Source organism: Gorilla gorilla, chromosome 1 (assembly GCF_029281585.2).
Source record: "Gorilla gorilla gorilla isolate KB3781 chromosome 1, NHGRI_mGorGor1-v2.1_pri, whole genome shotgun sequence".
Taxonomy (NCBI): Eukaryota; Metazoa; Chordata; class Mammalia; order Primates; family Hominidae; genus Gorilla; species Gorilla gorilla.
The window spans coordinates 145,152,292-145,173,510 of record NC_073224.2 but is presented as its reverse complement, the minus strand read 5'-3'; the positions used below and the strand labels follow the sequence as shown (position 1 = coordinate 145,173,510).

At 43.6% G+C, this 21,219-nt stretch overlaps 1 long non-coding RNA gene across 3 annotated transcripts in view; it reads right to left on the bottom strand.

The window, feature by feature from the left end:
- Positions 1–21,219, bottom strand: part of LOC101132344 (uncharacterized) — a 153,647-nt gene that overhangs the window by 74,906 nt on the left and 57,522 nt on the right. The gene's annotated exons all lie outside the window — the stretch shown is intronic.

Below are 21,219 nucleotides of genomic sequence, written 5' to 3'. Positions count from 1 at the left end.
TAGCTGGTCCATGGCAGAGCTGGGCTGGAGCCAGGTCTTCTGACTCCAAGCCCAGTGCCCTATCTGCCACACAAAAGTCTAGCCAAGGACTCCTGGATATGAGCCTGGGCTGTACCTGGAAGCCAACAGGTTTTACCTCTGTTGTTTCCTTGTTTTATCTAATAGGAAGTAGCCCTTGAGCAGTGGCCAAGAAGCCCTTCATCATGTTGCTCTTGGTAGGCTACAAGGGTGAGTGAAGGAATAGTCTAAATATCTACTGGGGAGATACCCTTGGGTGAGACAAGGCAGAAAATGCTCACACTTGCCACCATGTTCACCCCGTCATTCAATCCTTACATCTGCTCTTCCTGGGTCACTCACCTTCCTGCTTACTTCCCTAGACTCTGCTCACATCAGGTTCTATGCTTCACCTCCCCTCTCCATCAAAATCTTCTTGTTTTAGTCCCATCCCACCTCCGGTCTATAGTTCTCTGCTAGACTATGAGATAAAGCAAGTCCTGCTAAGATGGGTACTAATCAGTTAATGAGAAATCCATCCCATGGTACCCACTCCTTTTAACCAGAATTCTTGGAGACATGTAAGTAGCATTGCTAAAGGCAATAATTTGAAGCAACTTGGCCAATTATTGAGGAAAGGATAGGCATATAGGCAGGAGAGGAAGCAAGAGAGAAAGTTGGGGCCGGATCACCATCGGTATGTTTCATATTACATTAACGTGTTTGGATTTGAGTTCATTCAACATGGTGATGCAGTGGCCTGCTGGTTAAGGCCCTCCTTGTCATGACAGTTGACATTCTATTTCAACACCTGTAAACAATAGGTGTGCCCTTCTGTACACACACACCGTAAGCATCTCTTGTCTCCTCATCTGCAATACAACAGAACAGAGACAGGGTGATTTTTCAAATCAAGGCCACAGGTCCCAAATGTTTTTCTCAAATTCTGTTAGTGATCTCATTGGTAGAACCAGTGCCAGGCCAGGCTAGAAATCCAATCAGAAACAATGTTTACTAAGGGCTGAATTAAGAAGGAATCTCTTGGGTGAGGGAGGGTTTTTCTCCCTTGGCAAAATATGATTTGCTGTTTTCAAGTTAATGAAAAGAAGGGGGGAAACAAAAAATAACAACTGAAAGATCTTTTAAAGGAAGTACAAACTTGGACAGACCAAGGAACACTTATGAAACAGCCTGCCCTGCTGTCTGGTTCCAGCCTTGCAAGACTTAAGCCACAGTGACCCCAGGGTCACGGAAAGAAGCAGCCCGCTGGGGTTAGGGTTTGAGGAGGAGGAATGTTGTCCAGCACATGTGGTACAGGGCGGCAGGTTTATCTCAAGGGCTCAAGATTCTACAGTAAGCCCCAGGGTATGTTGACTGCCTGTCTGGGTAGACATCGGGCCACCCAGTGCTCTAATGTGACTCTGGATGATGGGTTGGCTGCAGATGGTGAGGCGAGCCCAGCTGGCCTTACAGCTATAGACAGGAAATGCCAGAGCCCTGGGGATTGGGCACCATGGAGTTCATGAAATCACATGCCTTCCAGCTGTAAGGTTGTCCAGTCTCACTCCCATCAGTTGATGTCTGAATTCCCTTAGTAACATTCTTACCAAGTGGTCATTAAGCCAGTACTTGAATAGCCCCCGTGACAGAAACTTTTATCCTTCAAGAAAGTCAGTTTTGTCTTTGGATAGTTCTGGCTGGAGGGGTAGGAGTTACTAAATCCCTCCATTACTTCAACTGCCTGGTGGGGGATGGTTCTCTGCACTCACACAGAAGACATTTCTGCCCATCCTAAGTGGCAGGAGTTGGTCTGAACACCTGGGTCTGCCAGAAGGCACATCATTCTAGTCACCCTACATCTCCAAGCATAGGTGACAGGGGCATTTTGAACTGCATGTCACAGGAAGAGGTCTGCTTTGTTTACCTCTGAATCTTCAGCAGCTGCCCCATGATTGACACTAGAAAAACTAGATAAATAGTTCCAAAAAATGAATTTATGAACAAGCCTAAGGTTTTGCCATTTATCTCATCAAGAAAGAGAATTTGGATTTACAAAAGTCAAATGTGATTTTAAAGGGCATTCAACACTCAACAAAGTCATTCTAACCACTCCTCCCTTAACCCAGTGCACGCCACCTAGGGTAAGTACCAAATTTTGTGCTGTGCTTTTGCAATGGGTCTCTACTTGAAGAGATATACTATTTCCTTTATCATATTGTAAATTCCTCCAGGAAGTTTCACCAGAAAGTTATTCTGACTTATTGTATAATTTCCAAAGTTATACAGTGTTGGGCAGACATTGAATAGTAAAAATGTTCCACACTTGGTCTATACTAGGTACCCACAAATATTTATTGAATGAATGAGTGAATGAATGGCAGAGGGAAAGCCTTTGTTGTTGTTTTGTAAAAGTACAGAAGTCAGATTATCCAAACTTTACTTCTTACAAACATAAACATGCATATATGCACACACACATTCCTTTCCTTCTCTTAACTTTGAATCATTCTTGGAGTGTTTTGACTATTCCCAAACTTATTTTTCAAAAATAAATATTTCCACCATTTCCCTTAAATTAACCTACTGTATTTTTGGCCATTAATCATAAACCCTGGGTTTTATTTGTAGATAATAGTAAAAATTAATAATTAAGAATGTACATACTATAAACTATAAAATAAGAACTAAAGTGACACAGTAAAGAATTATGGATAATAAATATTATTATCCATAAATATTATCCATAATTCTTTATTGTGTTACTTTAGTCCTTATTTTACATTTTATAGTATAAATAGTAGAGGAGATACATAGAATACTTTTTAAAAATACTGAATTAGTCCAAAAGAAGGTAGAAAAAGAAGAAAAATAGAACAAAAAACAGATGAGACATAGAAAACAAATACCAAGATGCTATATTTAAACTGAACCATCTCAATAATCATATCAAATGTAAATGGTCTAAACATCCCAATTAAAAGAAAGAGATGTCCAGATTTGATTAAAAATAAGCAAAAAGCAAGACCAAAATAAATACTACCAATAAGAAACCCACTTTGGTTCCTGCTCTCGCTCTCCCTCTCCCTCTCCCTCTCCCTCTCCCTCTCCCTCTCCCCGGTCTCCCTCTCCCCGGTCTCCCTCTCCCTCTCCCCGATCTCCCTCTCCCTCTCCCTCTCCCCGGTCTCCCTCTGATGCCGAGCCGAAGCTGGACGGTACTGCTGCCATCTCGGCTCACTGCAACCTCCCTGCCTGATTCTCCTGCCTCAGCCTGCCGAGTGCCTGCGACTGCAGGCGCGCGCCGCCACGCCTGACTGGTTTTCGTATTTTTTTGGTGGAGACGGGGTTTTGCTGTGTCGGCCGGGCTAGTCTCCAGCTCCTAACCGCGAGTGATCTGCCAGCCTCGGCCTCCCGAGGTGCCGGGATTGCAGACGGAGTCTCGTTCACTCGGTGCTCAATGGTGCCCAGGCTGGAGTGCAGTGGCGTGATCTCGGCCCGCTACAACCACCTCCCAGCCGCCTGCCTTGGCCTCCCAAAGTGCCGAGATTGCAGCCTCTGCCTGGCTGCCGCCCCGTCTGGGAAGTGAGGAGCGTCTCCGCCTGGCCGCCCGTCGTCCGGGATGTGAGGAGCCCCTCTGCCTGGCTGCCCAGTCTGGAAAGTGAGGAGCGTCTCTGCCCGGCCGCCATCCCATCTAGGAAACAAGGAGCGCCTCTTCCCGGCCGCCATCACATCTGGGAAGTGAGGAGCGTCTCTGCCCGGCCGCCCATCATCTGAGATGTGGGGAGCACCTCTGCCCTGCCACCCCGTCCGGGATGTGAGGAGCGTCTCTGCCCGGCCGCCCCGTCTGAGAAGTGAGGAGACCCTCTGCCTGGCAACCGCCCCGTCTGAGAAGTGAGGAGCCCCTCCGCCAGGCAGCCGCCCCGCCCGAGAAGTGAGGAGCCCCTCCGCCCAGCAGCCACCCCATCTGGGAAGTGAGGAGCATCTCCGCCCGGCAGCCACCTCGTCCGGGAGGGAGGTAGGGGGGTCAGCCCCCCGCCCGGCCAGCCGCCCCGTCCGGGAGGGAGGTGGGGGGGCCAGCCCCCCGCCCGGCCAGCCGCCCCGTCCGGAAGGGAGGTGGGGGGGGCTCAGCCCCCCGCCCGGCCAGCCGCCCCGTCCGGGAGGGAGGTGGGGGTTCGGCCCCCCACCTGGCCGGCCACCCGGTCCGAGAGGTGAGGGGCGCCTCTGCCCGGCCGCCCCTACTGGGAAGTGAGGAGCCCCTCTGCCCGGCCAGCCGCTCCGTCCGGGAGGGAGGTGGGGGGGCCAGCCCCCCGCCCGGCCAGCCGCCCCGTCCGGGAGGGAGGTGGGGGGGTTAGTCCCCCGCCTGGCCAGCCGCCCCGTCCGGGAGGTGAGGGGCACCTCTGCCCGGCCGCCCCTACTGGGAAGTGAGGAGCCCCCCCGCCCGGCCAGCCACCCCGTCCGGGAGGGAGGTGGGGGGGTCAGCCCCCCGCCTGGCTAGCCGCCCCGTCCGGGAGGTGAGGGGCGCCTCTGCCCGGCCGCCCCTACTGGGAAGTGAGGAGCCCCTCTGCCCGGCCAGCCGCCCCGTCCGGGAGGGAGGTGGGGGGGTCAGCCCCCCGCCCGGCCAGCCGCCCCGTCCGGGAGGGAGGTGGGGGGGTCAGCCCCCCGCCCGGCCAGCCGCCCCGTCCGGGAGGTGAGGGGCGCCTCTGCCCGGCCGCCCCTACTGGGAAGTGAGGAGCCCCTCAGCCCGGCCAGCCGCCCCGTCCGGGAGGGAGGTGGGGGGTCAGCCCCCCGCCTGGCCAGCCGCCCCGTCCGGGAGGGAGGTGGGGGGGTCAGCCCACCGCCCAGCCTGCCGCCCTGTCCGGGAGGGAGGTGGGGGTTCGGCCCCCCGCCTGGCCAGCCGCCCCGCCGCCCCATCCGGGAGGCGAGGGGCGCCTCTGCCCGGCCGCCCCTACTGGGAAGTGAGGAGCCCCTCTGCCCGGCCAGCCGCCCCATCCAGGAGGGAGGTGGGGGGGGTCAGCCCCCTGCCCGGCCAGCCACCCCGTCCGGGAGGTGAGGGGCACCTCTGCCCGGCCGCCCCTACTGGGAAGTGAGGAGCCCCTCTGCCCGGCCACCACCCCATCTTGGAGGTGTGCCCAACAGCTCATTGAGAGCGGGCCATGATGACAATGGCGGTTTTGTGGAATGGAAAGGGGGGAAAGGTGGGGAAAAGATTGAGAAATCGGATGGTTGCCGTGTCTGTGTGGAAAGAGGTAGACATGGGAGACTTTTCATTTTGTTCTGTACTAAGAAAAAATTCTTCTGCCTTGGGATCTTGTTGATCTGTGACCCTACCCCCAACCCTGTGCTCTCTGAAACATGTGCTGTATCCACTCAGGGTTGAATGGATTAAGGGCGGTGCAAGATGTGCTTTGTTAAACAGATGCTTGAAGGCAACATGCTCGTTAAGAGCCATCACCACTCCCTAATCTCAAGTACCCAGGGACACAAACACTGCGGAAGGCCGCAGGGTCCTCTGCCTAGGAAAACCAGAGAACTTTGTTCACTTGCTTATCTGCTGACCTTCCCTCCACTATTGTCCTGTAACCCTGCCAAATCCCCCTCTGCGAGAAACACCCAAGAATGATCAATAAAAAATAAAAAATTAAAAAAAAAAAAAGAAACCCACTTTAAGTAAAAAGATACAAATAAGTGAAAAGCAAAAGGATATAAACGGTAATCTTAAGAAAGCTGTAGTGGCTATATTAATATCAGAAAAAGCAGATTTCAGAGCAAAAAATATATAGCCAGGGATAAAGCTGTTTCCCATTTAGTAAAAATAAAGGTGCTAAATTATCAAGAGGACATAGGATAGGAATCATAAATGCTTATATTTGTAACAATTAACCTTCAAAATACATGAAACAAAATATGGAAAAATTGCAAGGATAAATTAACAGATACATGATTATAATAAAATATTTTAACACTTCCCTCTCAGTAGTTAATAGACACAGAAAGAAAATCAGTACAGATAACAACTCGAATGACACTATCAACCAACTTGATCTAATTGACATTCAGAGAACATTCCACCAAAAAAACAAACAAACAAAAAGGTCAACATAATACAAATTCTTTTCAAGTGCATATAGAACATTTTCAAAGACAGACCATATTCTGGGCTATTAAGCAAGTCTGAATACATTTAAAAGGATTTGGGTCATACAAAGTATATTCTCTGACCAAAATGGAATTAAAATAGAAATCAGTAACAGAAATATACCTGGAAAAAACTGCAAATATTTGGAAACTAAATTTCACACTTATAATCTATAGGTCAAAAAAGAAATCTCAAGGGAAAATACAGTATATTTTAGAATACATAAAAATGAAAATACAACATATCCAAATTTGTGGGATGCAGACCAAGCAGTACATAGAGGTAAATTTATAGCACTAAATGCTCATATTAGAAAAGAACAGTCAGGCATGATGGCTCATGCCTATAACCCCAGCACTTCGGGAGGCTGAGGAGGCAAGATAACTTAAGGCCAGGAGTTTGAGCCTAGCCTGATCAACATAGCAAGACCCTCTCTCTATAAAAACTGCAAAACAAACAAACAAACAAACAAAATTAGTCAGGTACAGTGGCATGCACCTATAGTCCCAGCTACTTGAGAGGTGAAGCAGGAGGGCCCAGGAGTTCAAGACTGCAGTGAGCTATGATCATGCCACTGCCCTTCAGCCTGGGTAGCACAGTGAGACCCTGTCTCAAAAAAAAAAAAGAAAGGAAAGAAAGAAGGAAGGGAAGGGAAGGAAAGGAAAAGAAAAGAAAAGAAAGAAGGAAGGAAGGGAAGGAAAGGAAAAGAAAAGAAAGAAAGAAAGAAAGAAAGAAAGAAAGAAAGAAAGAAAGGAAGGAAGGAAGGAAGGAAGGAAGGAAGGAAGGAAGGGAAAGAAAGAAAGAAAGAAAGAAAGAAAGAAAGAAAGAAAGAAAGAAAGAAAGAAAGGAAAAGAAAGAAAGAAGGAAAGGAAAAGAAAAGAAAGAAAAAAAGAAAGAAAGAAGGAAGGAAAGGAAAAGAAAAAAAAAAGAAAGAAAGAAGGAAGGAAAGGAAAAGAAAAGAAGGCCCGGGCATGGTGGCTCACACCTGTAATCCCAGCACTTTGGGAGGCCCAGGTGAGTGGATCACCTGAAATCAGGAGCATGATTCAGGAGCATAATTCAGGAGCATAAATCAGGAGCATAATTCCAAATGCTGAAATGCCAAAAACTCAAAATCCTGAAAATGTAATTCTGGAAAAAATAATTTTTAAAAATTCTTTTAAAATATTTATGTTTTAAAAGGGTCTTTGTTTGAGAAATATACCAGAACACTTCATAGGCCACTTTACACAATGAAATAGGCGATAATAACATATATATTTTTCAAGCATAAACACTAGATATACTAACAACAGTTGCACAGATATAACAGTTATAAGCAGATGAACTGTATTCATAAAGAAATAGGTCAAAAGCAAAATGTATAAATGTAGATCACTATGGTTGGTAATTGTGTGCACCCATGTTTATAATTTCAGTTATCTGAAATACTGTGACAGATGACCTAAGTCGTTTGATGAGATGAATCAAAAACTGCAATGGGTCACCACTGCATATGCAGTTGTGCAAAGAGCCTAGATCTCAAAAAATTTTACCTTTCACAAATGCAGTTGTATGAAGAGGAAATATCTTCACTTATTGAGAAAGCTTTGGTGTTTTTACATACAAGCACAATGGTTACACACTTTCAGTGTTGTGATAATGCACTTTTGGGAAGTCAAATTTGCAAAAAAATGCATAAAACAAATCAAAACTCTCCAAAAGTCTTTACATGGTTTATACCTCTAGTATTAGAAATGATGCAAACAGAAATACTTAGCATAGCAAATTGTAAAAAATAATGCTGATACTTTAAAATAGTGGGGGAAAAGTAAGAAAAAAACTAAAAAACTAAAAAGAAAATTCAGCATATTAAAAATATATTACAAGGGTAGATTGTGGGCAATTGCACACACGTAGTCCATAAGAACAGGCCAACTTTCATGATCATTAACTATTTTTTGAAGTCTTGCATTGTGATGAATAGCTGCTTTTCATCTTTTAGGGCATGGCTCTCCTCAAAGAATAAGTTCACATTCATTTTCTTTTTTTTTATTATTATACTTTTAAGTTCTAGGGCACATGTGCACAACGTGCAGGTTTGTTACATAGGTATACATGCGCCATGTTGGTTTGCTGCACCCATTAACTCCTCATTTACATTAGGTATATCTCCTAATGCTATCCTTCTCCCCTCTCCCCACCCCATGACAGGCTCCCATGTGTGATGTTCCCCGCCCTCTGTCCAAGTGTTCTCATTGTTCAATTCCCATCTATGAGTGAGAACATGCAGTGTTTGATTTTCTGTCCTCACGATAGTTTGCTCAGAATGATGGTTTCCAGCTTAATCCATGTCCCTACAGAGGACATGAACTCATCCTTTTTTATGGCTGCATAATATTCCACGGTGTATATGTGCCACATTTTCTTAATCCAGTCTATCATTGATTGACATTTGGGTTGGTTCCAAGTCTTTGCTATTGAAAATAGTGCCGCAATAAACATACATGTGCATGTGTCTTTACAGCAGCATGATTTAAAATCCTTTGGGTATATACCCAGTAATGGGATGGCTGGGTCAAATGGTATTTCTAGTTCTAGATCCTTGAGGAATCGCCACACTGTCTTCCACAATGGTTGAACTAGTTTACACTCCCACCAACAGTGTAAAAGCATTCCAATTTCTCCACATCTTCTCTAGCATCTGTTGTTTCCTGACTTTTTAATGACCGCCATTCTAACTGGTGTGAAATGGTATCTCATTGTGGTTTTGATTTGCATTTCTCTGATGACCAGTGATGATGAGCATTTTTTCATGTGTCTTTTGGCTGCATAAATGTCTTCTCTTGAGGAGTGTCTGTTCATATCCTTCATCCACTTTTTGATGGGGTTGTTTGTTTTTTTCTTGTAAATTTGTTTGAGTTCTTTGTAGATTCTGGATATTAGCCCTTTGTCAGATGAGTAGATTGCAAAAATTTTCTCCCATTCTGAAGGTTGCCTGTTCACTCTGATGGTAGTTTCTTTTGCTGTGCAGAAGCTCTTTAGTTTCATTAGATCCCATTTGTCAATTTTGGCTTTTGTTGCCATTGCTTTTTGTGTTTTAGATACGAAGTCCTTGCCCATGCCTATGTCCTGAATGGTATTGCCTAGGTTTTCTTCTAGGGTTTTTATGGTTTTAGTCTAACATTTAAGTCTTTAATCCATCTTGAATTAATTTTTGTATAAGGTGTAAGGAAGGGATCCAGTTTCAGCTCTCTACATATGGCTAGCCAGTTTTCCCAGCACCATTTATTAAATAGGGAATCATTTCCCCATTTCTTGTTTTTTTCAGGTTTGTCAAAGTTCAGATGGTTGTAGATATGCGGCATTATTTCTGAGGGCTCTGTTCTGTTCCATTGGTCTATATCTCTGTTTTGGTACCAGTACCATGCTGTTTTGGTGACTGTAGCCTTGTAGTATAGTTTGAAGTCAGGTAGCGTGATGCCTCCAGCTTTGTTCTTTTGGCTTAGGATTGACTTGGCAATGCGGGCTCTTTTTTGGTTCCATATGAACTTTAAAGTAGTTTTTTGCAATTCTATGAAGAAAGTCATTGGTAGCTTGATGGGGATGGCATTGAATCTATAAATTACCTTGGGCAGTATGAGTCTTGCTCTGTCGCCCAGGCTGGAGTGCAGTGGCATGATCTCAGCTCACTGCAACTTCCGCCTCCTGGGTTCAAGCAACTCTCCTGCCTCAGCCTCCAAGTAGCTGGGACTACAGGCACACGTTACCATGCTCGGCTAATTTTTTGTATTTTTAATACAGACGGGGTTTCACGGTGTTAGCCAGGATAGTCTCGATCTCCTGACCTTGTGATCCACCCGCCTTAGCCTCCCACACTGCTGAGATTACATGCATGAGCCACAGCACCTGGCCAGGATGGTGACTTTTCTAAATTATTTTGTGAGAGAAGTTCTTTATGCTCTACATTTCAAATATTCTGCCATATACTTAGAACAGATGAGAGCTTTGGTCCAATCAAGCATGCTGATTGACAGACAGGACACAGTGAACCCGCACACGGTGCTCTGTTTCCATTTGCCCTCTGTTTCATTATTCTACTTCTCTTCCAAAGCCTGGCTCTATGTTCCTTCCTTTGTGATTCTCCCCTCTCAGAATGAATCACTCTGTGCTTCCTTGGTCACGTAGTGTACATTTCTTTTAAGAATTAATTGAATTTTTTAAGGTCAGACATGTAGTCCTTAAATATGGGCCTGTCCTAGTCACTAGAAAGCAAGCTCTTTGTGGACAAAGTCTGTCAGTTTTTTAAGAGCTTGCAGTAAGTGCCTTTATGAAGTGGTTGCCCAGCCCATAATACCCTCCTCTGAGAACTGCCTGCTCTGTCCACAGCAGCATGCTCCTTTCAGCACCTATGCTTGAGCTATAAGATCTTGTTCTCTGAGCTGGGCCAGAGTCTCTTCCCCAGGAATTTGGAATTGGGGTAGAGCCATGATCTGGCTGTCTCTTGGCCCCTTGCCCTGCACACAGGCCATTCAGGCACTGTCGGGTGGCTGATCTGGTGAAGGTCAGCATTCAGGGAGAGAAGGCAGCCGACTCAGGGAGAAGCAGAGCAGGAAACAAACAACACTCTCAGGACTCCGGACACACCTCAGTCACCCTCTGCCTTGGGTGGCCTGAGAGTCCCCTAATCCCTTCCAAACATCCTTTCTTTTCTGCCAAAGCTCTTTTGAAGTGGCATTCTGTTATAAGCCACCTGAAGAGATTTAATTTTAATACTTACACGACCACAAACCAACTTATACCTACTATTTTCAGTATTCTTATTTTATATTTATGCTTATTTTAATTATTCAGAATTCCTTTGTGAATTTAGTACAGCCATTTCCAATGGCAAATCCACATCAACTGCTTCTGTTTTTCCTTAAAGTAACAGCAATGCTGTCTTTTCTTGTCAGAGCGGAAACCACTGACGGAGGATGAGCTGAGCTGGATTTCCAGTAAGAGGGAGGAAAGGAGGCATCTCTTCCTATCTTGAGACATTGAGGCAAATATTTACACTTGGAAACAAAACCCATCCTGAAGATAAAATGTCTCAAAATTTCCCCATTTGGAAATATTTTCTTATATTTTATCTAAATTCTACAGACCTTAACTCCAGTTAAAATCAGAAAAAATCAGAAATCTAGAGAAAATCAGAAAACAGTTGTTATTGGTCTCTCACATACATACAAGCTATCATTAAGGTGCTGTTTAACCCTTTGTTTCCTAGGCTAAATAACCCCATTCTTGGCCTTCACCCTTCATCGTCTTTTTGGCTTGACCCAGACTGGAATCCAGTTTGCTCTTCCATTCCCTGCTGCTTGCATCCTGCTTGATTTCCACATTAAAACAGGATGTTGATAAACCTTCTCTTTCCTCCTCCCAAATGTCTTTAGTCACTTCTCTGCCCTCCCCTCCATTCTCTCTGTCACTTCCAAAGTTCAAGCGCTCATGAACTCTTGCCTGTGTTTTATAACTAACACCTCTGCTCTCTCCTGTCTTCCTGCATCCTACATAGAACTGCGGACAAAGATGCCCTCCTTCACCAATGCGTTTTTCTAATGCCTAGTCATGATTATAACATTCCCTTGCTCAAAACCCTTCCCTCTTGCATATAAAATAAAGTCTCAGCTCTGTACTCTTGCGTTCACCCCACATTCTGCATCAGCTGGTCCAATTAATCTCCCACTACACTACCTTTGTGCTTCCTATGGTCCAATCAAGCATGCTGATTGACAGACAGGACACAGTGAATCTGCACACGGTGCTCTGTTTCCATTTGCCCTCTGCTGACTTTCATTATTCTACTTCTCTTCCAAAGCGTGGCTCTATGTTCCTTGCTTTGTGATTCTCCCCTCTCAGAATGAATCACTCTGTGCTTCCTTGGTCACACAGTGTATACTTCTTTTAAGAGTTAATTGAAATTTTGGCTGGGCGTGGTGGCTCATGCCTGTAATCCCAGCACTTTGGAAGTCTGAGGCAGGTGGATCACAAGGTCAGGAGTTTGAGACCAGCCTGACCAACATGGTGAAACCCTGTCTCTACTAAAAACACAAAAATTAGCCAGGCGTGGTAGCATGCACCTGTAATCCCAGCTACTCAGGAGGCTGAAGCAGGAGAATCGCTTGTACCTGGGAGGTGGAGGTTGCAGTGAGCCGAGATTGCGCCATTGCACTCCAGCCTGGGTGACAGAGTGATACTCTGTCTCAAAAAAAAAAAAAAAAAAAAAAAGAGTTAACCAAATTTTTTAAGGTCAGACATGCAGTCCTTAGATATGGGCCTGTCCTCTTCATTAGAAAGCAAGCTCTCTGTGGACAAAGCTGGGCCCTATACCGCCCAGTAAGCTCCAGGTCCCTAACGTAATGTATGGCAGGCAGTGTGTGATCTGTGAATACTGGTTGAATCAAGTTTGAAAAAACATACGTATCTGCAGGCAAGCTGTGGGGCTACACGGTTTCCTCCGGTCATGTGACTACTATTTCAGAAGATCCATGAGGTCAAATGACTCAGCAAAATTTTGCAGGCCAAATAACAGGAAATCAGAACTTCAAAAGCACACTCAATTACCACTGATCTAAAACACATGTGCCTGGAGATCCAGTGCTGGAGCTGGGGAGATTTTCTACAGCACACACCAACCGACTGCCCGCAGCCTGATACTGGGCCTCCAGGAGGGACTGATAAACCACAGGCTCCCGCGGTGTCTGGTCCCCCAGCAAGGGCACTTGCAAAGCCTGCAGATCCCTAAGCATGCATACAGAGCTTTGCCTCCCTTTTCCAAGAATTCTGTCCACCTAGACTTTCCAGATCATCGAGACCTGCCCCTACAGACACCCAAATTTTTAAAAGTAAAATCTATTTCGATAAAACATATTCCAAAAGGAATACAATCCCACAATTCCCCACCTCCTTAAGACCTCTTCTTGATAGATCCAGGCTGACATCAGATATATTAATTGCTGTCTTTCGTACAGGATTGCCCATCCTACTACTGGAGAGGTAAAAATCATTGTGCCCTCAAATAAAAATTACCACAATAATAATAGCCAACATTTATGAGCACTTTCTATGTACCCAGCATACTAAGAGTTACTCTACATGTATTGTTTCATTTTTGCTTCGCAATATCCCTAAAAGGTAGGTGTTATTTTTCCCATCAGTTTCCAGATGAGAAAACCAAAAAGCAGTAAGGTTAAGTTACTTGCCCAAGGTTGCAAATTAAATAATGGAGACAGGCCCTAACCCAGGCCGTTGGGCCCCCAAGCCCACACAGGTAAGCCCTCCACTCTGCTGCCTCCCTAGGTACAATGAGCCTGAGGTACAATGACCAGCTGGTCCCAGGACTTTGCAGGCTTTAGCACCATGAAACACCAGGAAAAGCTGAGAGTTGATCATCCTCGCTTGAAAGCTGGAAAGCACTCCACTAGAACCCTTGGCTTTTATAGGCCCTGTGCTCCTCTCCAATGGTCCATCCCTATCTGTTGAGGATGGGGAAGGAGGCCCTTTCCCAAGCAAGTCAAACTGGTTAAGTCCAGATCTCTCTCTGCAAGGTCAAACAGAGACACAGGGGCTCTCTAAGACAATTAATAATGCAGCTCTTCGGCCGGGCACGGTGGCTCACACCTGTAATCCCAGCACTTTGGGAGGCCAAGAAGGGCGGATCACAAGGTCAGGAGATCGAGACCATCCTGGCTAACACAGTGAAACCCTGTCTCTACTAAAAATACAAAAAAATTAGCCAGGTACGGTGGCAGGCGCCTGTAGTCCCAGCTACACAGGAGGCTGAGGCAGGAGAATGGCGTGAACCCGGGAGGTGGAGCTTGCAGTGAGCCGAGATCACGCCACTGCACTCCAGCCTGGGCGACAGAGCGAGACTCTGTCTCAAAAAAATAAAAAATAAAATAATAATAATAATAATAATAATGCAGCTCTTCTTTAAAGCATATTTGTTCAATACTAGTGGGAGTGAGAAACTTCTATGAGTAAAAATCATGTTTTTTCTTTATATTCAAAACGAGAGAATAGTTGTATACACTTATTACGGGCAATTTTCTAAACCATTCTATGTATATTAAGGCATGTTAAAGAGCTAATTATTTAGATAACAAAAGGGAAAGGAAACCCCTCCTTCCCAAGAAGCAGCATGGCACCATGCATTATTTGGTGTCACCTGTCAGCAAACTACAATGTGACTCTAGTCTCTGGTGTGGATGCAGGTCTCGGGGCTGAGGCTCTGCCTGCAGTTGTGCCCCATTATTTGTTTGGAAATGTCACAAATAGGAATGCTTCCATGAGAACCCTGACACCAGGAATTTAAAGGAACTGCTTACTTGCACAGAAACAGCTCTAGGCAGAAACCTGAGTTAACTGACACTGCGTTTCCAGTTTATTCCAGTGTGGTTTTAGTGCTCCTTCAAAACTAGTATCCCAAGCAGTGTCCATAAGCCCCAGAGACTCCCTCTTTAATTTGCCTGGGTCTGCTGGCCTGAGAAAAGTAACCAGGCTTTGTCACCAGTCTTTTCCTCAAAGACCTTTTCTGAAATCATCTGTGGTTGGGGAGGCTGAGGTTAATGGCAGTCTGGTCCCCAGAAAAGTGGGTCTGCTGTCTTTGGAGAGTGTTGCTTCCATATGACATTAAGTGCTCCTTTGAGAGTTCAAGGTTAACTTCCAGACAAAACAAACAAGGCTTTCTGCCTTGTTTGCATCTGCACAAGCTGGGACATTGTCTTGGCAGGAAGACTCAACAGTTTAGGGAAGGACAACAGGCAGAGGAAAGCTGATCAGCCTAATGGTAAGATTGGCCCTGCTCTGTCTCCCAGTGGCTCTCTGTTTATCTTGGACTCGCTTAGCAATGTCCAACAGGCTGGACGGAGCCATTCCCTGGGGGGTTCCTTGAGCCTACGCATCTCACAAGCCTCCCCCAGAGGGATTCCGCAGTTCCAAGAAGGGCAATGGCGTTTGAGGGGGCAGCTGGGTTACTCTTCAATGAACTAAATGACTCCTTTAGAAACTACAGACCAAATAGTATGAGGATGCCTGAAAAGAGGAGTAATAAACAAAAACAAAAATATGTTCCACGGAAAATTATAAAGGCATTTTTAAAGGACCCTGGGGCTCACATTTCTGTTCATTTTATTTTATTTTTAAAATTTTTTTCTTAAATTTAACTATTTAGGAAATTGATTTTTAAAACCACAAGGTCAAGATATTTTCCTCCTTCCAAACCAAAACCGAACCTAGTCTGTTTTCTTTCAAAGGAAGTTCACAGCATCTCCGTGGAGAGAAGTGGTCACCTTGCACAGGCATCTCAGTGCTACTTTGTCTCAATCTCCATAAACAAAGCAAAAGAGAAAAACCTGCTCACAGAATCTAATTTATAAGAATATAAAAAGAAGATGCCGACCAAAGAGGATAGCCTCAGAAATATTAAGCTGTTTTCAACGTAATAAAATCTCATTTCAAACTAATAAGATCAAAACCAATCACAACTTCAGAGTTCACTTGTGTAAAGGATTTAGCTCCAAAGCATTGATGACATCTTTAAAGTTAAAATATACCCAGCTGCATGGAGTGGCTCACGCCTGTAATCCCAGCACTTTGGGAGGTTGGAGCTGGCAGATCACTTGAGCTCAGGAGTTTAAGACCAGCCTGGGCAACACGGCAAAACCCCATCTCTACCAAAAATACAAAATTTAGCCAGGCATGCACACCTGTAGTCCCAGCTACTCAGGAGGCTGAGGCACGAGGATCACTTGAACCCAGGAGGCAGAGGTTGCAGTGAGTCAAGATCATGCCACTGCACTCCTGCCTAGGCTACACAGTGAGATTCTGTCTCAAAAAAATAAAACAAAATAAAAATAAAGTTAAAATATATAGAAGTGATGGCCTCTTGCACATGGACATACAGAGAAAAAGCTCTAAAAGCCTTGTTCTTTGGCCCTTTGCATTCAGTTTAAAGCAAATTAGATACAGTAGAGACTCATTCACATATTGTTTACATATTGCAAACTTTCCTACTCTCTAAAATGTATTTGCAATCCCAAAATCAATACTTGTGGCCCTTTCAAGGTCATTAGCAGACACACACCAAGCAGCAAAAAATTTCAGTTACCCAACGCACTCCTTCCTAGTTGATCTTAAACAAGACAATTCTCTGCCTTCTTGTTTCAGCTGTCATAATGTAAACTGGGATCCTTTTCACAGTCTATTTAGTGCAAGCTTTTTCATATTTCTGTGCTTTTTCTTGGTGATTTTGCTGCTTAAAAGTGTCTCCAAAAAAAAAAAAAAAGCCTAATTCATAGCAACAGAGAACAAAATGGTAATTGCCAGGGGTGGGGGACAGGGAGCAGGGCAAATGAGAAGACATTGGTCAAAGAGCACAGATTTTCAGTTATAAGAGAAGAAGTAAGTTCTGTGGATTCAATGTACAGCATAGGTAATGACAGATGTATTAATTTTGTTTTGGTAAGCATACACAAGCTTCAGTAGCCAATTTGTTTAAGTGGAAGAAAGGATATCAGTGATTGAAGATCAAATTAATGAAATAGAGAGAGAAGACAAGATTAGAGAAAAAAGGGTGAAAAGAAACAAACAAAGCCTCCAAGAAATATGGGACTATGTGAAAAGACCAACTCTACGTTTGATTGGTGTATCTGAAAGTGACAGGGAGAATGGAACCAAGTTAGAAAACACTCTTCAGGATATTATCCAGGAGAACTTCCCCAACCTAGCAAGGCAGGCCAATATTCAAATTCAGGAAATACAGAGAACACCAGAAAGATACTCAAGAAGAGCAACCCCAAGACACATAATTGTCAGATTCACCAAGGTTGAAATGAAGGAAAAAATGTTAAGGGCAGCCAGAGAGAAAGATCGGGTTACCCACAAAGAGAAGCCCATCAGACTAACAGCGGATCTCTTGGCAGAAACTCTACAAGTCAGAAGAGATTGGGGGCCAATATTCAACATTTTTAAAGAAAAGAATTTTCAACCCAGAATTTCATATCCAGCCAAACTAATCTTCATAAGTGAAGGAGAAATAAAATCCTTTACAGACAAGCAAATGCTGAGAGATTTTGTCACCATCAGGCCTGCCTTACAAGAGCTCCTGAAGGAAGCACTAAACATGGAAAGGAACAACTGGTACCAGCCACTGCAAAAACATGCCAAATTGTAAAGACCATTGATGCTAGGAAGAAACTGCATCAACTAATGGGCAAAATAACCAGCTAACATCACAATGACAGCATCAAATTCACACATAACAATATTAACTTTAAATGTAAATGGACTAAATGCTCCAATTAAAAGACACAGACTGGCAAATTGGATAAAGAGTCAAGACCCATCAGTGTGCTGTATTCAGGAAACCCATCTCACGTGCAGAGACACACACAGGCTCAAAATAAAGGGATGGAGGAAGATCTACCAAGCAAATGGAAAACAAAAAAAGGCCGGGGTTGCAATCCTAGTCTCTGTTAAAACAGATTTTAAACCAACAAAGATCAGAAGAGACAAGGAAGGCCATTACATAATGGGAAAGGGATCAATTCAACAAGAAGAGCTAGCTATCCTAAATATATATGCACCCAATACAGGAGCACACAGATTCATAAAGCAAGTCCTTAGAGACCAACAAAGAGACTTAGACTCCCACACAATAATACTGGGAGACTTTAACAGCCCACTGTCAATATTATACAGATCAACAAGACAGAAGGTTAACAAGGATATCCAAGACTTGAACTCAGCTCTGCACCAAGCAGACCTAATAGACATCTACAGAACTCTTCACCTCAAGTCAACAAAATATACATTCTTCTCAGCACCACATCACACTTATTCCAAAACTGACCACATAGTTGGAAGTAAAGCACTCCTCAGCAAATGTAAAAGAATAGAAATCACAACAAACTGTCTCTCAAACCACAATGCAATCAAATTAGAACTAAGAATTAAGAAACTCACTCAAAACCGCACAACTGCATGGAAACTGAACAACCTGTTCCTGAATGACTACTGGGTAAATAACGAAATGAAGGCAGAAATAAAGATGTTCTGTGAAACCAATGAGAACAAAGACACAATGTACCAGAGTCTCTGGGACACATTTAAAGCAGGGTGTAGAGGGAAATTTATAGCACTGAATGCCCACAAGAGAAAGCAGGAAAGATATAAAATTGATGCCCTAACATCACAATTAAAAGAACTAGAGAAGCAAGAGCAAACACATTCAAAAGCTAGCAGAAGGCAAGAAATAACTAAGATCAGAGCAGAATTGAAGGAGATAGAGACACAAAAAACGCTTCAAAAAATCAATGAATCCAGGAGCTGATTTTTTGAAAAGATCAACAAAATTGATAGACTGCTAGCAAGACTAATAAGAAAAGAGAGAAGAGTCAAATAGACACAATAAAAAATGATAAAGGGGATATCACCACCGATCCCACAGAAATACAAACTGCCATCAGAGAATACTATAAACACCTCTATGCAAATAAACTAAAAAATCTAAAGAAATGGATACATTCCTGGACACATACACCCTCCCAAGATTAAATCAGGAAGAAGTTGAATCCTTGAATAAACCAATAACAGGCTCTGAAATTGAGGCAATAATTAATAGCGTACCAATCAAAAAAAGTCCAGGACCAGACGGATTCACAGCCAAATTCTACCAGAGGTACAAAGAGGAGCTGGTACCATTCCTTTTGAAACTATTCCAATCAACAGAAAAAGAGGGAATCCTCCCTAACTCATTTCTTGAGGCCAGTATCATCCTGACACCAAAGCCTGGCAGAGACACAACAAAAAAAGAGAATTTTAGACCAATATCCCTGATGAACATCAATGTGAAAATCCTCAATAAAATACTGGCAAACCAAATCCAGCAGCACATCAAAAAGCTTATCCACCACGATCAAGTCGGCTTCATCCCTGGGTTGCAAGGCTGGTTCAACATACGCAAATAAAGGTAATCCATCACATAAACAGAACCAACAAGAAAAACCGCATGATAATCTCAATAGATGCAGAAAAGGCCTTTGACAAAATTCAACAGCACCTCATGCTAAAAACTCTGAATAAACTAGGTATTGATGGAACGTATCTCAAAATAATAAGAGCTATTTATGACAAACCCACAGCCAATATCATAAAGAATGGGCAAAAACTGGAAGCATTCCCTTTGAAAACTGGCAAAGACACGGATGCCCTCTCTCACCACTCCTATTCAACATAGTGTTGGAAGTTCTGACCAGGGCAATCAGGAAGGAGAAAGAAATAAAGGGTATTCAATTAGGAAAAGAGGAAGTCAAATTGTCCCTGTTTGCAGATAACATGATTGTATATTTAGAAAACCCTATCGTCTCAGCTGTATATCTCCTTAAGCTGATAAGCAACTTCAGCAAAATGTCAGGATACAAAATCAATGTGCAAAAATCACAAGCACTCCTATACACCAATAACAGAGAAACAGAGAGCCAAATCATGAGTGAACTCCCATTCACAATTGCTACAAAGAGAATAAAATACCTAGGAATCCAACTTACAATGGATGTGAAGGACCTCTTAAAGGAGAACTACAAACCACTGCTCGACAAAATAAAAGAGGACACAAACAAATGGAAGAACATTCCATACTCATGGATAGGAAGAATCAATATCGTGAAAATGGCCATACTGCCCAAGGTAATTTATAGATTCAATGCCATCCCCATCAAGCTACCAATGAATTTCTTCACAGAATTGGAAAAAACTACTTTAAAGTTCATATGGAACCAAAAAAGAGCCCACATTGTCAAGACAATCCTAAGCAAAAAGAACAAAGCTGGAGACATCACACTACCTGACTTCAAACTATACCACAAGTCTACAGTAACCAAAACAGGATGGTACTGGCACCAAAAGAAAGATATAGACCAATGGAACAGAACAGAGGCCTTAGAAATAACACCACACATTTACAACCATCTGATCTTTGACAAACCTGACAAAAACAAGAAATGGGGAAAGGATTCTCTGTTAATAAATGCTGGGAAAACTGGCTAGCCATATGTAGAGAGCTGAAACTGGATCCCTTCCTTACATCTTATACAAAAATTAATTCAAGATGGATTAAAGACTTAAATGTTAGATCTAAAACCATAAAAACCCTAGAAGAAAACCTAAGCAATACCATTCAGGACATAGGCATGAACAAGGACTTCATGACTAAAACACCAAAAGCAATGGCAACAAAAGCCAAAATAGACAAATGGGATCTAATCAAACTAAAGAGCTTCTGCACAGCAAAAGAAACTACCGTCAGAGTAAATAGGCAACCTACAGAATGGGAGAAAATTTTTGCAATCTATCCATCTGATAAAGGGCTAATATCCAGAATCTACAAAGAACTTAAATAAATTTACAAGAAAAAACCAACCCCATCAAAATTGGGCAAAGGATATGAACAGACACTTCTCAAAAGAAGACATGTATATGCAGCCAACAGACACATGAAAAAATGCTCATCAGAGAAATGCAAATCAAAACCACAATGAGATACCATTTCACACCAGTTAGAATGGCAGTCATTAAAAAGTCAGGAAACAACAGATGCTAGAGAAGATGTGGAGAAATCGGAATGCTTTTACACTGTTGGTGGGAGTGTAAACTAGTTCAACCATTGTGGAAGACAGTGTGGTGATTCCTCAAGGATCTAGAACTAGAAATACCATTTGACACAGCGATCTCATTACTGGGTATATACCCAAAGGATTATAAATCATGCTACTCTAAAGACACATGCACACGTATGTTTATTGTGGCAGTATTCACAATAGCAAAAACTTTGGAACCAACCCAAATGTCCATCAATGATGGACTGGGTTAAGAAAATGTGGCATATATACACCATGGAATACTATGCAGCCGTAAAAAAGGATGAGTTCATGTCCTTTGCAGGGACATGGATGAAGGTGGAAACCATCATTCTGAGCAAACTATCACAAGGACAGAAAACCAAACACCGCATGTTCTCACTCATAGGTGGGAATTGAACAATGAGAACACTTGGACACAGGGTGGGGAAC